The sequence below is a fragment of the Euleptes europaea genome, chromosome 6, assembly GCF_029931775.1.
Source record: "Euleptes europaea isolate rEulEur1 chromosome 6, rEulEur1.hap1, whole genome shotgun sequence".
In the NCBI taxonomy this organism is placed as follows: domain Eukaryota; kingdom Metazoa; phylum Chordata; class Lepidosauria; order Squamata; family Sphaerodactylidae; genus Euleptes; species Euleptes europaea.
The window spans coordinates 59,770,012-59,789,024 of NC_079317.1; the positions used below are offsets into that span (position 1 = coordinate 59,770,012).

General features: G+C 47.7%; 1 protein-coding gene across 1 annotated transcript in view; it reads left to right on the forward strand.

The window, feature by feature from the left end:
• The first annotated feature begins 4,404 nt into the window (after positions 1-4,404).
• Positions 4,405-19,013, forward strand: part of CKAP5 (cytoskeleton associated protein 5) — an 83,496-nt gene continuing 68,887 nt past the window's right edge. The window contains exon 1 of the mRNA XM_056851215.1: positions 4,405-4,480. The gene's annotated coding sequence lies outside the window, so the exon portion shown is untranslated. The remainder of the gene's footprint in view (positions 4,481-19,013) is intronic.

Below are 19,013 nucleotides of genomic sequence, written 5' to 3' on the forward strand. Positions count from 1 at the left end.
AATAATGTAGGCTGATGGAGCTAGAAGTAGAACAATCATTGGTACCACATTGGCCTGCCCTGAAAAATGCTACAATAAATCAATACTGAACGTTAGTTTACCATAAGGCTGGGACTGAGTTTTAGGATCACAAGCAAGAGAAATAAAAAATCCTTCCTGAGGTTTTTATCCTTTAAGAATGTGTACAGGCCTGATTTTTGCATGGTCACTGTGACCCACTGTGTTTGATGGGACATAGTGAGTCTGTACAATCAATTTTTCCCCTTCCCAAATGGCCAGCGCAGTTAAGAAAGTTATAATAGTGACTGGCTGACATGTGATTCTGTTGTTTTCCTCTCTGAAGTGCCATATAAGATTTGGTATATGATGATTTATCTTATTGTTTGAATTTCAAGATGCAAAGCTCTCTTATGGTGAGGAAGGGAGCTGCTCCATCATGCTTCTGCAAGTTTAGGGAGTTCTGCTACAAAAAGGTGTGAGAATCATAGTCCAAGGGAAGTTTTACCCCAGAAAGGAGAATACACACTTCTGTTTGTGAGTTATATGTCCATCTTATCTGTTGTCTTAGAAGTCACACCTAAGTTACCTACCTACAAGGTACCTCCAACCAACTACTGGAGAATCTAGCTAATTTAGAACATAAGTAGAGCCCTGAAGTAATCCACCTCATCTATCATCCTGTTTCATATTGTAGTGAATCAGTTGCCCTACAGGGCCAACGAATCAGGCTTAGAAGCCTTCCCCTAGTTGCCTCCTAGTACTGATATTCCAAGATTGACTGCCTCTGGATATGGAGGTTCCCTTTTGTTATCATGCCTAGCAGCCATTAATAGGAAAATCCCAAATCTTGATGGTGTAGCTATTTATGTTTTATATAATATCAGAAGATTAATAGCATTTCACCTCCTGCTTGCTAAGCAGCATCTTGAAATCAACAGCCTTTTTACAGAATTACATTAAATTTACAAATACATCTTAACAACAGCTGTGGTTATTTGGGGAATGGGGGAAATCTATTGAAGCCTATCTATATATGTACATGCCCTCAAGTTGCACCCGAATTACAGCAACACCAGCAAGGGGCTTCCAAGATAAGCAAGAAGCAGAGGTGGTTTGCCATTGCCTTCCACTGCAGAGCTTTCCTTGGTGATCTCCTAAGTACCAATTCTGCTTAGCTTCTGAGATCTGACAAGATCAGGATATACCATGTTGTCTTCCCTCCCTGAAACTTACCTAGGCCTTGCTAGTCTTATTGGGTGCCTTAGGCTGGTAGAAAACAACTGATCGTTAGAAAGTTTCTTTCATTTGGGGAGGGGGAGAGGTGTATTGGTCTCTTTCCCTTCAGTCCTCAGTGCAGCTTCCTTTCAGCAGCGGAAAACATTCCACATTTTCTGAGGGCTTGCAGTCCATTTTGGGAACTGAGCCAGTTCTAAGCCCAAGAGATCCAAGTGGCCACTGGAGTTTGCACAGGACTAGCTGTACGTGCCTGGCCAAGGCTGGTTGCAGGTGAGGGTAATGTCTTCTGTGTGCTGCCCAAGCCAGGCAGGTGTAATGGGGTGGGCTCTATTGCCTAGCTTGATTCCAGATGCTTTTGCAGCCCACTAACAAGGCAGTCATTGCTATATCAATGACAGTCCCAGGGGCTGCCATCCCCATCCTAGAACACTTCTAGGAGTCCCAGGGGCTTTCAAGCCCGTTGGGGGGGCTGTCACTCCATCCCAGAACACTTCTGCAAGTCCCAGGGGCTGTCTTCCCCACCTCAGAACACTTCTGGAGGTCCCAGGGGCTTTCAATCCCCTCGGGGGGCTGTCTTCCCCACCCCAGAACTCTTCTAGGGATCCCAGTGGCTTTCAATCCCCATGGGGGGGCTGTCATCCCCACTCCAGAACACTTCTGGAGGACCCAGGAGCTGTCATCCCCACCTCAGAACACTTCTGGAGGTCCCAGGAGCTTTCAATCCCCGTGGGGGGCTGTCATCCCCACACCAGAACACTTCTGGGGGTCCCAGGGGCTGTCATCCCCACCTTAGAACACTTCTGGGGGTCCCAGGGGCTGTAATCCCCACCTCAGAACACTTTTGGGGATCTCAGGTGTTGTCACCCCCACCTAAGAACACTTCTGCGGGTCCCAGGGGCTGTCATCCCCACCCTGGAACACTTCTGGGGATCACAGGGGCCTTGGGGGCTGTCTTCCCCACCCCAGAACACTTCTGGGGGTCTCAGGGGCTGTCATCCCCATCTCAGAACACTTCTGGAGGTCCCAGGGGCTTTTAATCCCCTTGGGGGGCTGTCATCCCCACCTCAGAACACTTCTGGGGGTCCGAGGGGCTGTAATCCCCACCCCAGAACACTTCTGGGGATCCCAGGTGCTGTCACCTCTACCTAAGAACACTTCTGCGAGTCCCAAGGGCTGTCATCCCCACCCTAGAACCCTTCTGCGGATCCCAGGGGCTTTCAATCCCCTTGGGGGGTTGTCATCCCCACCCCAGAACACATCTGGGGGTCCCAGGGGCCGTCATCCCCACCTCAGAACACTTCTGGGGATCCCAGGGGCTTTCGATCCCCGCAGGGGGCTCTCATCCCCACCCCAGAACACTTCTTCTGGAGATCCCAGGAGCTGTCATCCCCACCACAGAACACTTCTGGAGGTCCCAGGGGCTCTCAATCTCCTTTGGGGGGGGTTGTCATCCCCACCTCAGAACATTTCCTGGGGTCCGAGGGGCTTTCAATCCCCTTGGGGGGCTGTCATCCCCACCCCAGAACACATCTAGTGGTCCCAGGGGCATTCAATCCCCTTGGGGGGCTGTCATCCCCACCTCAGAACACCTCTGGAGGTCCCAGGGGCTCTCAATCCCCTTGGGGCTGTCATCCCCACCTCAGAACACCTCTGGAGGTCCCAGGGGCTTTCAATCTCCTTGGGAGGCTGTCATCCCCACCTCAGAACATTTCTGGGGGTCCCAGGGGCTCTCAATCCCCTTGGGGGGGCTGTCATCCCTACCTCAGGGGGTCCCAGGGGCTCTCAATCCCCTTGGGGCTATCATCCCCACCTCAGGGGGTCCCAGGGGCTCTCAATCCCCTTGGGGGGCTGTCATCCCCACCTCAGAACATTTCTGGGGGTCCCAGGGGCTCTCAATCCCCTTGGGGGCTGTCATCCCCACCTCAGAACATTTCTGGGGGTCCCAGGGGCTCTCAATCCCCTTGGGGGCTGTCATCCCCACCTCAGAACATTTCTGGGGGTCCCAGGGGCTCTCAATCCCCTTGGGAGGGCTGTCATCCCCACCTCAGGGGGTCCCAGGGGCTCTCAATCCCCTTGGGGGCTGTCATCCCCACCTCAGGGGGTCCCAGGGGCTTTCAATCCCCGTGGGGGGTGTCATCCCCACCTCAGAACATTTCTGGGGGTCCCAGGGGCTCTCAATGCCCTTGGGGGGGCTGTCATCCCCACCTCAGGGGGTCCCAGGGGCTTTCAATCCCCGTGGGGGCTGTCATCCCCACCTCAGAACATTTCTGGGGGTCCCAGGGGCTCTCAATGCCCTTGGGGGGGCTGTCATCCCGGTCCCCGAGTAGCGTATCAGGGCTTAGAGACCTTCCTGGAAAATCCATTCCACCTTTTCTTTGCAACTCTTTCTGTGCTGTAATGTATTTCAATGGAAGTCCACCGACTTCCAACCAACAACCAACGCAAGTCAACCGACACTCCCGGCTCCCATTATCTTCAATGGGCTGGGCATCCTCTCCCATTGCTTCCAATGGGCTGGCTTGTCATGCGTTTTAGTACATCCCCCGGAAATCTCCATTTCTTCCCCCTCTCCTATGATAACGGGATTTTAACTAGCGGCTTCATACGGAAGAGCGTTTTTACGTAGCCGCAGCGAGGCGCCACCTCGTTTTTTCTTTGTGTGGGTATGTTTGCTTTTTGCCGGCAGAGCTTCTGCGCCTTTCAACAGAGGTACCACAGGCAGAAACCCACACAAGAAGGCTTTTCTTAAGACCGCACCTCTATGGAACAGGTGCTCTACCTGTGGAATAAGCGCCACATCCGGGGAGCCTCCAGACTCTCTCCGCCTTCCAGGTTAGCCATGGAAACCCGCCCAGCCTCTCTCCTCAGTCCAACTGCACAGTTCGGTCTCCACGGCTCCGCTCCGTAAATATAAGGCCCTCGGCGGGAAAACTTCCGGGAAAGGCGAACAGCACGCGCCGGCCAAAGCCCCGGCTCGGAGCTTCCGCCGCCTTCCGGCGAGCAGGCGCCCCAAGAACAATTGCTGGAGGCCGGACTGCCTATGACAGCCGCCCCCCCGCCCCCTATCGGAATACAGCCATGCGCCGGATTCAAACGGTCCAATAACGTACCCGATCCCGACCGGAGGCGGGCTTAGCGAAGGCCAATGAGGACTGCAGATATTGAGAGGTGCGGCCTGCGTCGGTGATTTCAAACCTGGCCGAGGAGCGGCCCAGGGTTTACCGCTTGGCCGGACTCGGCCTAGGTGAGTGGACGTCCGGGAGCGCCTTGGCCGGCGTGTGAAGGGGTTGGGGGTTGGGGGGTCCTGGTGGGAGGCGGAGCCTGAGAAAAGATCGCTCCTGTGAGCGGGTCGAGTCCCCTTCATTCCTTCACGCCGATTCCTCCTCCTCTGTTAGCTGGCGAGCTGCTCTCCGCTGTCTTGACATGCAAGCCCAGTTGCTTTTAATGCCGGGCAGCCTTCCCCCTCTCCCTGCCAAGGGGGCTCGGGGGCTGCTGCAGTGATGAGTTCGGTGGTGCCCTAGCGACGCCGGGGGAGGGATTTTTATTCCTAGTGGTCGGCGGGCCCCGTTTCTTAGGAGCCCTCCCCCCAGGGTGACCGCTACGAAGGATCTGCTGAAGATAATGAATTGTCTGGGTGTTCGTAATGTCTACATGACGGACTGCACAGTCATGGTCTTGCATTAATATCTGTAGATCAGTAGACATTTAGGATCCGCTCGGATTAGAAACGCAGTACAACGCGTGTCTTGAGGTGCTTCCGTTTAGGTGGTGCTCCTCCCATAAGATGTAAATGGTAGACGACGCTCCGTTTTTGAAATAATCGTTCTAAAACCAAATGAATCCGAGTTGGAAGGGGCCATCTAGTCCAACCCCCAGTTCAATGCAGGATCAGCCTAGAGCAGTGATGGCGAACCTTTTAGAGACCGAGTGCCCAAACAGCAACCCAAAACCCACTTATTTATCGCAAAGTGCCAACATGGCAATTTAACCTGAATACTGAGGTTTCCTCCCAGCTCGGCAAGGGGGGGCGCGGGGAGTCCAGGGAAGGGGAGGGGTTGAACGGCTCCGCAGTCCCTTCAAAGGCCCTGCTGCCCCCGCGCGTGCCCACAGAGGGCTCGGCGTGCCGGACTTGGCACACATGCCATAGGTTCGCCAACACGGGCCTAGAGCATCCCTGACAAGTGTTTGTCCAGCTGCTGCTTGAAGACTGCCAGTGAGGGAGAGCTCACCTAGGTAGCTTATTTCAGTGCTGAAGTACTCCTACTGTAAAAAAAAGCCCTAAAATCCATCTGGTACCTTTCCACCTGTAATTTATCCCCAATATTGTGAGTCCTGTCCTCTGCTGCAGACAGGAACAGCTCCCTGCCCTCCTCTGACAGCCTTTCAAATACTTAAAGAGAACAATCCTGCCCCCCCCCCAACCTCCTCTTTTCCAGACTGAACATTCCCAGGTTCCTCAACCTTTCCTCGTAGGGCTTGGTCTCCAGGCCCCTGATCATCCTTGTCACTCTCCTCTACACCTGCTCCATTCGGTCCTCATCCTTTTTGAAGTGAGGCCTCCTGAACTCAGGTGCAGCCTGACTAATGCAGTTTACAGTGGAACTATGACATCTTGCAATTTGGATGTTACGCCTCTGTTGATACACCCCAAGACTGCATTAGCTTTTTTGCCACTGCATCATACTGACTGCTCATATTTAGCTTAGTCCACCCGTACCCCAATGTCTTGTTCATACACACTGCTACCCAGAAGCTACCCCATCCAGTATGCATGCTTCTCATTTTTGTAACCCAGATTTAGAACTCTGCACTTAATTCTTGTTGAATTGCATCTTGTTCACATTCATCCACTTTTCCAGTGTGTTCAGGTCTTGCTGAATTCTATCTCTATCTTCTCGGGTGTTTGATACTCCTCCCAGCTGCCAGCCTGAAAGATGTTCACTTTGCTTTCTCTCTTGAGAAAGGAATGTAGGACTCCTGTCGCAGTCTTTTTACACATAGGAAGCTGCTATGTTTCAAGAAGGGATAGAAATGTCCTAGATATCTGGTTGTCCAGATGCTTAGTTATTTGATACCAGCACCTTGAAGCTGAATATATTTTTAGCTTTCAACAAGAATGACAGCTAATAATATTTTCAGTCCTTTTTTGAAGATACATATGTTAGGAAGGTGGGGGGAAATTTTAAAATAAACAAAATGAATGCTTCCCAAGCACTCTTGACTAGTTTGAGAATAGGTACGTAATTAGTATTTTAAATAAGTAAAGTTGTCTCTTGAAGTAGAGGACCACCTATGAAAATGTTACACTTCTGTGATCTGAAATCTGCTTTCATTAAGGCACTTTGTTTCAAGGAAAAGTTCTGGGTGTCCAAGTGTTGAGATACTTGAAATCAGTAGATTTAGACTGCATAGGATTGCACTGTATGTGGCTTATTACAAAACTTGGAAAGCCCATAGAACATAATAGGTCCATTAATTCACAACACTCTTGATCCTTAACACTCTGTAGAATACAGTACATTTTTTTTAGTATTTTAATCAGATATCACTACTGTATGTTTCTGTGGGGCATCCTTTTTTAGCTTCACAATATATCAGCTGGGTTCATGATATATCTGCTGAGTTTCTTGCCCATCATTTAGCAATAATCAACTATGAACATACTTAATATTTTGGATCTGGACTTCAGTCATTTGCTTCAAGTCTCTGGATATAGATACTCTGAGGCATCTACTGCTTGCAAGTAGGCTACCAATTACTGTCTGAAAAAAATGTTTCATCTGAATCGAGATACACTTCAAAGACAGCTTGGAAATATAGAAAAGAAGCTTTGATACTGTATGATGCAAAAAACTTGCTGACTATGTCCTGGATTTCTTGCTCCCCCCCCCCCTTTTTTTTTTTGCGTCAGACTGAAATTGGGTCAAAATATATACTGTTGTTTAGGCTTCATCCTTTTAATCAAATAGTTGCTTGTTCTGTTCTCTCTCACATACGTCAAATGTATTCTGCTTCCTCTGGTTTTTTGATGCTGGATTTTGTTAGTATAAACATGGTTTAATAAAAATTGTGAATTTGGAGGACAACACCCTGTGATTATGGTACTTCAGTGTCTTTCAACAGGATTCTTTGTAATACTAATGGTGGAAAGTGCTGTCAATTTGCAGCTGACATTTGGCAACTGGAACGGGGAATTGAACCCGGTTCTCCAGATTAGAGTCCGCTGATCTTAACCACTTCACTATGCTGGCTCGTAGTAAACAGAGAGGAAACCAATTAGAATCACGTCCTTGCTATATTCAGTAATGCAAAGACATTTCTTGATATTGATGTTTACCTTACATACATAAACCTTTATTGGCATAAAAACAGCATTATAGCATGCATGATGTTTACCTTACATTCTGAAACACTGTTTTTTGTTTAAAAAAGTAAATTATGATTACACAATTTCAGAAGTATGAAAAGTTCTAATGGTAGTCATATTAATATACTATCCCTACTTTTCCCTTTGGATTTATGTAGCAAAAATTTCAGCTGAGGTTCTTGCATGGGTACTGTATGGTACCACATGGACAAAGGGTGGAGTTCAGTTGTCAGTGACCTGCTAGTCTTTTACTACTAAGGTCATGGAATAGTCCACACACTCCCTGGATGATGCAGTATTTATCCTTTCTTCATAACTGAAATTATTGCAGTAGCATCAGTTTCACTTGGCTAGTGTGGCTGGGATGCTTTTCAGTACAATAAGCATTAACCTTAACTTTTTTCCCCTGAGGTTAAGGAATTTTAACAGGGTATGGAAATCAAGCTTTATAGATGTCTCTTCCTTGGATTGTGTGTCCCTAAGCAGTTTTTATACAGATCTCAGTCTAGTTATAGGAATATCTGGAATGCAGGAGTAAATCTGAGGCAAGGTGTTGCATTTCCAGCTGCTTGGCAACTCATTCAGAGGAAGCTAGGCTCATTTACTGTGACCTAAAGGAGATTTCAGAGGCCATGTCAGTGAGCATGTTGCGCAGTTAGTTTGTCTAGCTTGAGAGAATAATCAGGTGCCGATCAATCCTGAGCAATATTTTACCGGGACGTTTATGGAAAGTAGGCGCGGGCAGTGGTTTTTATCTCCCCAGCACAGACTGTTTCTATAGGTAGGAATCTATGTAGGGATACAATTTTGTCCAAGTTGACCTAGGGTGTCTTGGACTGACGATGTGGTGTGTATAGGCGTCAGGGCGCGTTGTATCGGCAGCCGGCTCACCAGCGAAGCCGGCTATGGGATCTGGCGGCGGACGCTGGTCAGCAGCGCTTTGTCCCTTTTGCCCGCTCACCCCGCCCGCCGGCCCTTCCGAGCCTCAGCAGGCGAAGGCGCCCTCCCTCCCTCGCGGAGAGAGCGGCAGGCCCCCCAGCGAGAGCCCCTTCGCCTCTGACGGGGGCGTGAGGGGGCGGAGCGCGCGCGCGCGTGGCGTGGAGGGCAGGGGTCCCTCTCTTTGTTTGTCACGTGGCCCCGGGGAGGGCGCGCTCGCTCTCAGGTGCTGCGGGAGGCGGAGGTTGGCGTCGCCGGCTGCAACGCGCCGCGCCCCGCCCTCGGAGGAGGCGCCTCCTTCCCTGCCGGCCGGAGATGCCGTGGCCCGCCCGCCCGCTGCTGCAGCTGAGCCGGGCCGCTGCCGCGGAGGAAGGGCGAGTCCGGCCTAGCTGGGCCCGGGTAAGGCGTCGTTGTCCGGCGCCTGGGACGGGCGTGGGCGCTGGCGAGGCTTAAAGCCCCTCCGAGTGGGGCCAGCTCACTGGGCGGCCGACTGGCATAAACAATGCCGGGGGAGCGGCCTGCTGCTTGGCTCTGGCTGGCTGGGTCCAGCCGCCAACCCTTCCCTGGCAGCGGCTGGTGGTTCCGCTGGCGCTCCTTCCCGGAGGGTGGTTTTATCATGGCTGTCCGCGGCGGCAGGGGCTGGCGAAGCGGTTCCCCGCGGAGAGCAGGGCGGGAAACGATCGGAAGCCCTGTCGCAGGGGAAGGGGGTGGTGGGTGGACGGGCGTCCCCGATCAGGCAGCGGGCGAGGATCACGTGGCAGGTCGAGGTGCGCCGGGGTGGTCTTGGTTAAAGGGAAGGAAGGTCCTTTCCACAGTCCCTTGCCTTGTTGGCCTGGCGGACACTTGGGTAGGAGGAGGTGGGTGTAGGGTTGCCTCGAGTTAAGCTGTGACCCAGAGCGATTCTCGACATCTAGCCTTTGAATACCGGAATGGAGGTTTTCTTTTGTGATGCTATACTTTGTGAATGTGAGCAATTACACTATTATCTCAGTAAGTCTAACAGTAGGTTTTCCTTTGACAAGACAAAATAACGTTGATGGTGGTTTGCGGAGTTTTATAACGGGGGTGGGGGGAGAGTACATATCCCTTTCTCCTCCTTCCAGGGTGTGATCCCCATTCAAAAATTGAAATAAATGTTATGGAAAGAGCTAGTACATAAGAACAAGATTCAGGACCCAGCAGTGTTTCATACATTTCAGAGGCTAAGTGGGGAACCTCATCGAGAAGAAACTTCCATTCACTGTGCACACCTTGGACTTTTTCTAATGCTTTGATACCAGACTATATAGATTAGGCCTGAGTGGCTTGTTGCAAGTTTAATCAAGTTGTACAGCTTTTGTAAGGTTTTGATTAGAAGATGTGATTAAAAAGTAATGTAAATAATCAGGGCCATCTCCCGGCTTTATTTTGTTGCTGCATAAATTAATAGAGGCAAGTGGACTTGTGTCAGAGTAGAGTGATTTTGATTGGTATTGTTATGTCAACAATGGTTTGCTTCTGAAATGGGAAAAGGGATGCCTCTCTGCATGTTCTTCCCTGTGGCTTGGTGGCATTTCCTAAAATAGCTTGAAATGGCTTAAGTGTTATTTTACATTCTTGATCCTGTTATTTGGTTACAAATTTATGAACAACTTCTAAAAGGGCTTTACCGGTGAACACTAAGAGGACTTAGAATGCCCAAATTACTACCATTTTCTTAGGATACTGCAAATGCTGTCAAGTCAAGTTTATTAATATGGTCGACTGACCAATCACGTGCCAACACATCAAAATTTCCAGGCACAATAGTTTTGCACCGCAGAATCACAGACTGCACGTGCATATAGAGGTGTAAGGTCAATAAAAGTAACCCCTGGTTAAAATTATCACATTAAAATTGTAAAATATTCTAACAGTCATTCTCTACTAAACCTCTGCGTATTTTAATTGTGACAGCGCAGAACTTGGCAGTTTGGAGCGTAAGCTGAGCGTCTTCTCCTAATAGGCGCTTCTTTGCCAAAAGCTCAACTGACTCATCAGGGAATTTACCAAGTAGTGGGGAAATAAGCTTTTATCTGACTTCGTGGTAGAATGGGCAACATATCAGTGCATGTTCGATGGTTTCAATGTCCCCTGTTCCACACGGACATAACCTCTCTGATCTAGGGATCTTTTTATATTTCCCTTCAAAAACAGCCAATGGTAGGGCCTGGCATCTGGCAAGGGTAAAGGCCTTCCTATAATTAATAGACTCAAGATGATAAAAATAAGCTGCAGGTGAAACCAAGTATTTAGATTTATCAGGTAATAGGAAAAATGGGGATTTTCCAAGGTTTGTCTGGCGTTCAATGTCTTCCACCCTTTGCTTCAAGAAACTTAATGCTTGATCTACGCCCATGGCTAACAGGGTAGGTGGAGAAAGGCCCAGGCAGGCCATTTATCTTTAGCCATGTTGACTGGAACTTATCCTGTAGAAGCAGGGGTAGCAGTCCTTGAGGAGTAAGATTTAATTTGAGCCAAAGGATAATGGAAGCAGTACAGACCCTTGCCTCCACCCTCACCAGTCCTGTCTCTAGTCTAGCAGTAGCATTTGATATGCAATGACGTAAATGGAGGGCTGCTCTCAAGAATTTAGACTCAACCCGCTCCAGTGGGACAAAAGTAGATGAAGGTGGCCCAAGTAAAGTCCCATATGTCAGTTGTGCCAGTGTTTTCGCTTGGTAAAGCTTAAGAGCGGCTGGAAAATAATGCCCTCCCTTCATTCCTAAAAAATTAATGACGTTTAAGGCAGATTTTTACCCTTTCTCTGCTGCGTAATCGCTGTGAGCTTTTCTAGAACCAGAGGCTTGTAAGACTATTCCTAAGTATTTAAACTTGAGTACCTGGTCTATTTTGTGCAAATGCTGCATTGTAAACTATTCCAAATCTAGAAAATTCAAGTGCTTAATTCCCACTGATTTCAGAAGGTAAACATTAAGCATGTGGTTAATTATCCTGGCTACCTGCTGTATTGTGGATATTTTGAAAAACACACATTGATCCTTTTACTTGAGAATTAGTGGTACATGATTCCATTGAGCTTACCAGTTAAATATGTGAGTACAGGATGATAGCTAGGCAGTTTTGAGTAAATATGCTTAGCATTCCACTTTACAACTGTAAACTAATGGCAGTATAGTTGTAGGAGATTATGATGTCTCTTTGGTTAAGCTGCCCTGGGAGCATAGAAGCATCTGTTTCAGGTGGCTTGTTTGTGCTGTAGGTTCAGTTCAAGCCTTGAATTGTGCCTTGTGGTAGGAGATGGATTTATACCACTGAGAAAGGCTGGGTGCATGATATTTGTATAAACCCCAAGTTCAAATCCATGTTCAGCCAGAAAACTTGCTGGGTGGCCCAGAATCAGTCATTAGTTCTTAGCCTAACATGCTGCAGAATGGTTATGAAAATAAAATGAGAATTGATTAGGTTTTTTTTTTCAAACTGTGTTGATGGGGTTCATCTTGGCTGTTTCAGCTTGCAATTTGGATTGCTAGGGATTCCTTATTAAAAATCCGTGCTGACTGATATATTAAGCAGAGTTTTCATTGTTTGCATCAGAACAGGCTATCTGTAGTAACTTGTTCTTCTCTGTGGTCACTACTCTACAACGTGACCCCATCATGAGGCATTCCAGGCAAGAGATGAGCAGAGGTGATTTGCCATTGCATTCCTCCACATAGCAACCCTAGACTTCCTTGGTGCTTTCCCATCCAACTGCTGACCATGGCCGACCCTGTTTAGCATCCAAGCTCTGATGACCGCTGGAGAAGCTGGGCACTGCAGACTGCTGTGATCACATAGACAATGATACAAATACCAGTTCCCCACCAGCTTAGCATGTGTAGATCCATATGCTTTTATATATCTTTTGCTACCATTGTTTTTCCCCTCTCTTCCTCCCTCTGTTGTCTTTCTTGTTGTCTACATTCAGATGTCACAGAAGCGTGGCTCAGAGATCAGGAATGTGCAGCAGGTCGGTTGAGCCACTGTTGGTCTCCACCCTTTCCATACTTTGTATTGAAGTCTAAATTGAGCAAAACTTTGGCTAGCACTAATGAGGAGTTGCCTCCAAGCCATGTTCTGAAGTAGGTTTGCAAACCATGGGTTGGAGATAGGATGTTGTGACATGAACAGACCCTTTTTATAATCCTTGGAAGCAGAGCCCTGTCAGTTTTTGCTTATGAAATTCTGTAAGGTACCTTGTATACTTTTTGTGCTGTATAAATAACCAGTTTTCATAAAATGCTTGTCATGCGAGATGTTGTAATTTTTTTTAATATGTAAAAATTGGGTTTTGTGTGTGCTTTAATTACTAGTGTTTAACAATAAAGTGGGCGACTTATACCAATCATGAACAATGACAAAACCAGGCCACCCACATACAAGGTAGTTCTTACATACTTGACTGCTCCCCAGATATACAGAAAAATGAGTTACTGAATTAAGAAAATGAAAGAAAAATATCAAAAACAGGGCAGATTTGATTTAAATCATAATTAAAAACTAATCTTTATTGCATGACGAATAACCTTTGGACTGTAATGTATCCTAAATAGAAAATTATCTTTAGATTTCTTTTCTCAAAAAGCATTTTATTTAAAAAAATCCTATTTAAATTTTAAAAATCCGATTTTAATTTTAAAAAAATATTGCTTTTTATTCACCCTGATCAAAAACAATCTGATCATGACTTAATATGCTCCAGAAGGTATGAAAAGTTGAGAGCTGCTTAAAGGGGGGAAAAGTGGTGGTGGAAATTAGGATGCCCATGCCCCTGAAAGCATAGAGAATCTTGGACGGGGGGGGGGGATCTTGGCAGTGCAGAGGAGCTCCCCAACCCCTTCTTTGAAAAAGCTTGTTGCTGTTTGTTGTTGGAATGCTGAAGTACTGCCAAATAAAATCCCTTCAATATTTCATATCAAAGGGTATCTGTTATGTGAAATCTGGAGCTAAGGTATAGACTTTAGTAGAGATTACTAGTTTTTCAGCTTAGCACTGTGAGAGAACGGTCTCACTCTTGTTTTGAAATGTACATTCATGTACTGTGTTAAATTACAGTAGCCTGCAAATAAAATGTAGGTCATCTCTTTTAATGCCAACGATCTGTTTAGCATTGTGAGCCTTTCACATATGAAGTGTTTTAGCTGGTTGATTCACCAAGCTTTGGAGCATTGTAGGTACCCTACTTTCTTATTGTCCTTGCTTACCCTAGAAAGTTTATAAAACGTTTTCTGCTATGTTTTTAACCATGTATGTAGCTGATTGGCCAGTGTAACAAGCTTAATTACTTCAGGTAGCAGTCTGAAGATAGCTTTTGTAAACTTAAAAACTGATGAAGCAAATTGTTTTGCATTTAAAAGACTTTTTAAAATCCAACAGCACCATTCATGGATTTCTAACAAATGGCATTGAGAGAGCTACAATTGGTCCTTTCTTTGAATTGTTCCTCTTCTAGTTTACCACCAAGGCATTCCAGGGTTGCTATGCAGAGGCAAGCAATGGCAAACCTTCTATTGCTGGTAGACCATGGGCGCTGAAATACACTAAACTTTTTTTTGCCATTAAGTAGCAGCTGACCCTGTAGCAGCCCCGTGGGGTTTTCAAGGCAAGAGACGTTCAGAGGTGTTTCAATATAATTCACATTGTTGTCTGCAAAGATTATGTGCTATTTAGATAATTAATATCAAGGAATTTAGATTGTAATTCCTTCTGTAGTAATTGGCAGTGGAAGTAGACTGTTATTGCAAAGCCAGAAATTAGGATGCTTGTAATAACAATTAAGAATTAATGTGTGTACAACCCAGTAAAGGGCTTCAAATTATCTTGTATGTGGAAAAGACTCACTCCCAAATTGTGGAGAGAGCCTATATGCTGTTCCCGAAAGAATGACCTATCTGTATTCTTGCTGTCATTTTGCCAGGAGCCATTCACACATGCTATTTTGGATCTTTCAAGAACAATTTTTCTCCTTTCCTCAAGTTTGGCTGGTGATATTTGAGGCTGACTTTTAGGTTCCCTGCAATAGATTGTGTTACAGTGTGCTTGCTTAAACCCCCTTGATTTAAACCCCACATCTGAGAGGGTCTCTATTCCTTTTTGGTGGTCTACCATAATATGGAGAAATCACATTTTTGGTAACGAGTCTACAGCACATAAATATTCTAGCCCTTCCTTTGGCATTTGAAAAAGATAAAAGTGATACGTTGTATCATTGCAAATGTGCATTGTTTTATTTCCTTTGTAATGGGAATAATGTGTAGGATATACGAGAGCTGTAAGTGCTGATACTCTTTAATCATGGGGGCATGCCCCATTTAATTTTCAGAGTTAATACTCAGCTGACCCTGGCTAGTATTTGGATGGAAGACCTCCAGGGGAATACCAGGGTTGTGACACGAAGGCAGGCAATGGCAAACCACCTCTGAATGTCTCTTACCTTGAAAATCCTGTAGGGTTGCCATAAATCAGCTGTGACTTGATGGCAAAAAGGGACTATTGACCTGAAACAACTAATTATGTACATAAAGTAATTGCATTGCCTAAATACTAGGTAGCTATCTTCCCAATTTTTTTTAATGCTGTTATAAAGTGGCTGCAGAAGATGGATATACAGGGAGGTGGTATGAGTGTTTAAAAATTCCTCTCTTTGGAAAGTTTAGGACATTGTCCCCTCTATATCCCTATTGAGGTAAACAGTGTAACGAGTAGAGGCATTTTCACTGCTGACCTGGCCCTCTCTCGGACATACCCTTGGATTCATCCTGTGTGTTCCGGCTCCAATCTCAGTTGAGAGTCACTACCTAAGTAATGAATTGTCTAATTTCTCTGAGTTTAATTTGGAAATGTTAGTGTCTTCTGAATTACTGCTTTCTATATTCCTACTCCCCCCTTGTGGTCGGCAGCTACTAGTTCTTTCTTTGAACGACTACAAAAAAAGTAGCCTGCATAGTGGTAAATATATGAATTTACAAACATTCTGTAATCTGGATTCTAAGACTTTAGAAATCACACCCAGCATTTTGTAGAGTTATCAGAACTAAAAAAAAAAACCACAGGAAAGTACTTTGTCATTGCAAAGTTGCATAAAGAAGCATAACGAGTACATTTGCATGTGATCTTTTTATTGGCTCTCTTTACCTGACTGGTCAGTTAAACATTTTGTTCAAATTGGCACATTTATAATGCAACTGTACAGGGATTCATAGGTAGTTGGGTAAGGTTATCAAGTAAGTCATAGGTATTATTGCCTCTTCCCTTTATTGAGGTAGGCCTTGCTAGAACTGAGACCAAGGAGATGTGGGGGAAAAGATGGTTTCTGAATATTAAAATGCCCCTTTTAAAGTTTGTAGACAGTGCAGGCCTAAGTTGAACACATGAAGCTGCTTTATACTAAACCAGACCATTGGTTTATCAAACATAGCATTGTCTACTGAGACTGACAGCATTTGTCCAGGAGCTTAGGTTGAGGTATTTCACATCACCTATGACATGGATCCCCAACCTTTCTGAGTCTGTGGGCATCTTTGGAGTTCTGACATAGCATGGTGGGTACAGCAACAGAATGGCTTCAGCAGGAGGCGGAGCCAGCCACAAAATGATTGCCACAGCTTATCTTCAGTAACACAGTATAGATCCGTGTGCTATGGTGGCAGCTGTCAGCAAAGTAATACTCAAAAGAATCTGCACAGCCAATCAGAAGTCTTGCTGGGCAAAAGCCCTACCTGGCCCCACCCACTTCCTAAAAACACTTGGAGGTGCCAGAAAAGATGTTGGCAGGCACCATGGTGGCCACGGGCATCATGTTGGAGGACCCTGACCTTATCCTTGCTGGAAATGGTGAGAATTGAACCTGGGACCTTTGGCATACCAAGCACATGCTCTGCCACTGCTCCTTCTCTGAAGTTTTGCCCTTCTAAGTCCATATGGATTCCTTAGGATAGCAGTGTGTGCGATTGTAATGAGTCCTGCATAGCTCTAGAGACAAAAACACTATAGGCTAGGATAGCTAGTTTCTGGAGCAAATGCAAATAGCTGATTGGAGTACTTTCTTATGGTTCTCCATGGTTCTACATCAGTGTCATTTGCAGGTATAATTTCCTATCTATTTATTAGACACACCATAGATAAATGTGATATTTTCTACCATTCACAGAAGCATTTTGGATTGTTATACAGTAGCTTGGATGTATGATCTCTGGATCTCAGCCATGCCTAGAATTTGTTAGACAGAGAGTGTATTGTGACAGAATGAAATGATGCAGCAGAGCAGTGGAATTACATGCTTTGTGAAAGCACAGATTCTTGAATGGGGCAGAGGCAATAAAACAGATTGCAGAAAGTTTGGGTAGTTCACACTGGAAAATCATGGATATTTATTTGTATTCTGCCTTTCTACACAACCTAGGGCAGTGATGGCGAACCTTTTAGAGACCGAGTGCCCAAACTGCAACCCAAAACCCACTTATTTATCGCCGAGTGCCAATGCAGCAATTTAACCTGAATACTGAGGTTTTAGTTTAGAACAGGGGTGGGGAACCTTTTTTCTGCCAAGGGCTATTTGCATATTTATAACATCGTTCGGGGGCCATACCGGGCGTAGATCTCCTGGTGTGTGTGTGTGGGGGGAAGCTAGGGTTGCCAGGTCCTCTTCACCACTGGTGGAAGGTTTTGGGGGTGGAGCCTGAGGAGGGCGGGGTTTGGGGAGGAAGACTGCACAGCCATAGAGCCCAATGGCCAAAGCGGCCATTTTTCTCCAGGGGAACTGATCTCTATTGGCTGGAGATCAGTTGTAATAGCAGGAGATCTCCAGCCACCACCTGGAGATTGGCAACCCTAGGGGAGGCTATGCAGAGAAGACTTGGAGGGTGCCTCTGCTCCCCCAGGTATTCCCCCTCCTCCCAGGTGGGAGGGCAGCCAGCGTTGGGCCCAGGCAACCGAGGTGCCAGGGGGGGCGCAGTTTGCAGCCTGCGGTCGATCTGCAGGGAAGGAAAAAAGGAAAGAAAGGAAAGAAGGAAGGAAGGATGGACAGAAAGAATGAAGGACAGAAAGAAGGAAGGAAGCAGGGAAAGAAGGAAAGGAAGGAAAGAAAGAAGCAAGGAAAGAAGGAAGGAAGGACAGAAAGAAGGAAAGAAAGGGAAGAAGGAAGGAAAGAAAGAAGCAAGGAAAGAAGGAAAGAATGAAGGAAGGAAGCAGGGAAAGAAAGAAGGAAAGAAGGAAGGAAGCAGGGAAAGAAGGAAGGAAAGAAGGAAGGAAGGAATGAAGGACAGAAAGAAGGAAAGGAGGAAGGAAGGGAAGAAAGGACAAAGAAGGAAGGAAGGAATGAAGGACAGAAAGAAGCAAGGAAAGAAGGAAGGAAGTAAAGAATGAAGGACAGAAAGAAGGAAGAAAGGAAGCAGGGAAAGAGAGAGAGAGAGAGAGAGAGAGGAGAGAAAGAATAGGAGAGAGAGTGACAGAAAAAGGAAGAAAAGAGAGAAAAGCCTTCACACACACACACACACACACACACACACACACACAGCTGGCTCCCTGCGACCGGCTTCAGCCTTCCCACCTCTCCCCCCCCCACCCCCAAGTCCACAAAAGTCCTCCACCTGATCGGCTCCCACACGCATGCTCCGCCCCCGGGAGGGAGCGACTGGCTTTTTCCTCTTCTTCCCCCCTCCCTCCCTCCCTCCCTCCCTCCCTCCCTCCACGGCGGGCGAGAGAGGTTTCAACTGCTGTGCCGCGCGGCGTGCAGGGACGCTTCGCCTTCCCGGCTTGGGGGAAGCATCTTCCTCCCTCCATCCCTCCCTCCTCTTGCCGATGGCGAGTGGGGGTTTAAAGGGGCAGCAGCGTTCCTGCACGCTGCGGCTTCAGAGAGGGCCGTGCTGCGCTGCGTTTCTCTGGCAGCTGCAACGGAGCCCAGGCTGGGCCAGGAGCCTCTGGGAGGAGGAGGAAGAAGGCAGCGCTGCAAGGGCAAAGTGGTGCGCGGCTGCTTGGGTGCATGTCCCGCCGGCTGCCACCTCAGCACGCCCCCCCCCACCGCACGGGCCGCTCCCGCGCCCCGGTGCCGCTTCGCAGGCCGCTCGGCTGGGCTGCGCGCTGGACAGAACCGGGGCGGTGGCGGTTCCTCTTGGCCGAGTGGGGGAGGCGCCGCAGGTGGCGGCCCGGCCTTCGGGGGCCTTTTGCAGCAGGCGGGCGGGCCCGGCCTCCCTTGCAAGGCGCTGTGTCCCTGCAGCCCCCGGACTGCTACAGGTCGATGAGGCCGGGGCTCCGTCCGGGGCAGGAGTCAGGGGGGCAGGCCACGTACCCCGGGGGTCCCTGAGGGCGACCGCTCCTGGCTCGCCCGCTGTTCCCCGCCCCCATTCTGAAGCGCCTCCCAGTCCGACCTCGGGCGTGAGGAGCCAATCCGGAGTCGCTGCGGACTGCCCGTGGGGCGGGGCCAGGCAAAGTCGCGCCTCCACCCCTCGCCTCCAGC